Genomic DNA, 4,057 nt, shown 5'->3' on the forward strand with positions numbered 1-4,057 from the left:
CTTTTTTCTTTAGTGAGTCTAGCCATAGGTTTGTCAATTTTATTAACCTTCTCAAAAACCAACTCTTTGTTACATTTATTTTTTCTATTGTCTTTTCTGTTTCCAATTTCATTTATTTCTGTTCTGATTTTGACTATTTCCTTCTGCTTACTTCAGGCTTCATTTGTTCCTTCTTTTGACTTTTTTTAAGACGCATCGTTAGGTTGTTAATTTGGGCTCGTTCCTTATTTTGGAGATAGGCCTGTGATGATATTAACTTTGCTCTTATGACCGCTTTCGCCATGTCCCAAAAGTTTTGATATGTTGTACTGTAATTACCATTTGTTTCTATGTCCTTCTTAATCTCTCTTTTTATTTCTTCTCTGACCCAGTTATTCTTAAATAGCATGTTGTTTAATCTCCAGGTATTTGTGATTCTTCATGCTTTCTTTTTATAGTCAATCTCTAGTTTCTAAGCATTGTGATCAGAGAATATAGTTGGAATGATTTCAACCCATTTATATTTGTTGAGGCTATCTCTGTGTCCCAGTATGTGGTCAATCCTTGAGAATGTTCCATGTGTACTAGAGAAGAAGGTATAGACAGCTGTTTTGTGATGGAAGATTCTATAAATGTCAATTATGTCCACTTGGTATAAAGTGTCATTTAAGGATATTTCCTTATTGATTTTCTGTTTGGATGATCTGTCCATATCTGACAGTGGTGTATTTAAGTCCTCTACTATGATAGTGTTTTTATCTGTTTCTCTCTTTAGTTCGGTTAGTAATTGCTTTTTGTATTTCGAAGCTCCTTGATTGGGAGCATATATTAATATGTGTTATGTCTTCTTGATGCATGATTCCCTTTATCATTGTGAAGTGTCCCTCGGTATCTTTCTTTACCTTTTTTATTTTGAAATCTATTTCATCTGCTATTGGTACCACTACTCCCACCGTTCTCTGAATGCCATTTGCTTGAAGTATCATTTTCCACCTTTTCACTTTGAGTCTGTATTTGTCTTTGGAGCTGAGATGTGTCTCCTGGAGGCAGCATATTGTTGTGTGTTGTTTTTTTGATCCACTCTGCAACTCTGTGCCTTTTATTGGTGAGTTCAGCCCATTTACATTTAGGGTGATACTGAAATATGAGGTTTTCCTATAACCATTTTATGTTTTGCTTTCTAGTAGCTCAATGTTTCCATTGCTTCCTTGTCCTTGTGTGTCCGTTTTTTTTTTTTTTCTTTATTTCTTTTGGTTGGATTTCCTGTGTTTTCCTCTGGTCCTATTGTTTTTTTTTTAAACTTCAGTTTTAAATATTTGGAGCCTTCTGGTTACCATAATATATATGTAAATTAGGTAATGTACACACACACACACACACACTACACACACACACACATTCATCCATTTTATTTTGTGCATGTCTTATCTCCATTTCTCTTTGAGAATTTGGATCTTTGAATCCTCCCCTTTTCAGTCATTGTTGTCTCAAGTTGTCCCTATATATGCTGAACGTTCATTACTATCTTGCTATAGCAAATCTTTTTTTATTGTTTGAGCTTTTAATGCCCTGTTCTTAGTAAAGGTTGTACTCCTCTGCTTCTATTTGCCTGCTAGTCACCTTACTCCTGATTATAATTTTTTTGTCATTTTGTATTAGGTGAGCTGACTTCTTTCAGTATTTTCTGTGTTGCAGGCCTTGTAGTGGAGAATTCTCTCAATTTTTGTATGTCTGGGAAGATCTTTATTTCTCCTTCAGATCTAAAGGAGAGCTTAGCTGGATGCATTATTCTTTGCTGGTAGTTACTTTCATTTAATAGTTTAAATATTGGATTCCACTCCTTTGTGGCTCTTCAGGTTTATTCTGAGAAGTCTGATGATATTCTAATGGGTTTTCCTTTATAGGTTACTGTCTTCTTTTCCCCAGCTTCCCTGAGAATTCCATCTTTGTCATTGATTGTTTTGATAATTTTAATACAATGTGTCTTAGCGAAGGCCTTTTTGGGTTGAGATAATTGGGTGTTCTGTTGACTTCTTGAATTCCAAGCTCCAGCTCATTCCTTAGATTTGGGAAATTCTCGTCAACTACTTGATTAAAAATGCTTTCTAATCCCTGTTCCTTTTCCTCCCTTTTGAGAATGCCCATTATTCTTATGTTTCTTCTCCAGGTGGCATCAGCTAGTTCTTGTATTTCTCTTTTATTCTTTTCATTCTTTGGTTTCTCTCTTCTTCTTTCTGATTTATTTCTAGATTTCTGTCTTCAATATCACTGATCTTTTCCTCCATTTGGTCGACTCTATTTCCCATGCTTGCTATTTTTATTTTTTTATCATCTTTTTCAGTGTGTTCTTCATCTCCTGAAGTTTTATTCAGTTCTTTTTAAGGATTTCAGTCTCCTTGCAAAAGATGTCTTTCTGCTAATCGAGTTGTTTTTACAATTCCTGAAATTGTTGATATGAATTGTTTTGGATCTCATTGAGTTGTTTATTTTTTTTGAAGTACCATCCTGAATTCTCTGTCTATTAAGTTGCATATGTCTTTGGCTGTAAGCTTATTTTCTGGAGATTTTTTTCTTTCTGAGCTGCCTTGTCACCTTGATTGTTCATGATGTTTAATGGACTATTTCTCCACTTGGGCATTAATGGAAGTGTATTTTGTTTGTTTGTTTGTTCGTTTGTTTATTTTCTAGAAAGAAGATTTATTTTACAAAGGTCTCCCTTTAGTCTGTTGCAAAGAAGGGGGTTTCTTTTGGTTTCTAGTAGGTAGGATTCCTGCTTTATATAAAGTCTTAATAATGCCTTTTTTTATTATAGATGTTTAATTACGCTGGCTACCCCAAGTCTCAGTCCCTGTCAGTGTTAGCGACAGTTTCAGTAGTGTTTGCTCAGAGTCCCCTGGGGCTCCACAGTGTTTGTTTTCGGAGGATATGGGGCGAAGGGTTCTCTATGTTGGAGGATGGGGGCTGCGGCTCTGCCTCACGTTTTGCAACCGGCTGGTTATAATTAGCTTCTGTTTCTCCTTCATCCCTGCTTCTGTGCTGTTCCCACTCCTCTGCTTTCTTGCTTTCTGCCTGATTTTTTGGCATTGCCGCCAGCCGTGTGGAGCTCACAGCTTTCCCAGGCAGGGCTGTTCAGGGAACTTGCCTCATCTTCTTTCCTCTCCCCTCCTCCTACAGATTGCTTTGGCTAGGAGAGGGAACTTCTTTGTTTTTCCCAGTATACTGCCTGACTCCCAGGGTTCTGAACTGTGGTAGCTCTTATGAGGAGATCCCACGTTCAGATGTGCTGCTGTGCAGTGTTTTTTGTTGTTTTGGATGTTCAGCTTATTGTTGTTTCAAGGGGAAAGATCTAGGGTTGTCTCTCACTCCACCATGTTTTTGGCCTCACTCCTCATTCTGGCATTTTTTAAATTGCACTTCTGATAACTTGCCCTTTGGCTAGATGACGAAGTCACTTCTGTGTTGCTTTAGTTGACAGCCCTGCCTGGTGTTGCCTCTTTTTCTCGCTGCTCTATATCTCTGACCCCTGAAAGCCAGGTTCAGAGTTCTTTTTTTTTTTTTTAATTTTTATTTTTCAATTAAATTGACATTCAATACTATTTTATATTAGTTTCAGGTGTACAACATAGTGGTTAGACATGATATAATTTATGAAGTGATCACCCCAAATAGTGTAGTATCCACTTTGCACATAGTTATTACAGTATTATTGACTGTATTCCCTATGCTGTATTTTACATCTTTGTGACTATTTTATTACTACCATTTTGTACTTTTTAATCCCTTCACCTTTTTTTTTTTATCCAGCCCTTAATACCCCCTTTTCCATCTGGCAGTCACTACTTTGCACTCTATATCTGAGTCTGTTTTCATTTCATTTGTTCGTTTATTTTGTTCGTTAGATTTCACATATAAGTGAGATTATATGGTATTTGTCTTTCTCTGTCTAACTTATTTCACTTAACATAATACCCTCTAGGTCCATCCATATTGTCACAAATTTTAATATTTCAATTTTTACGGCTAAGTAATATTCCATTGTATATATGTATCACTTCTTTATCTAATAGTCTATTGATGG

The sequence above is a fragment of the Pteropus medius genome, unplaced genomic scaffold (assembly GCF_902729225.1).
Source record: "Pteropus medius unplaced genomic scaffold, Ma_sr-lr_union100, whole genome shotgun sequence".
Classification (NCBI taxonomy): domain Eukaryota; kingdom Metazoa; phylum Chordata; class Mammalia; order Chiroptera; family Pteropodidae; genus Pteropus; species Pteropus medius.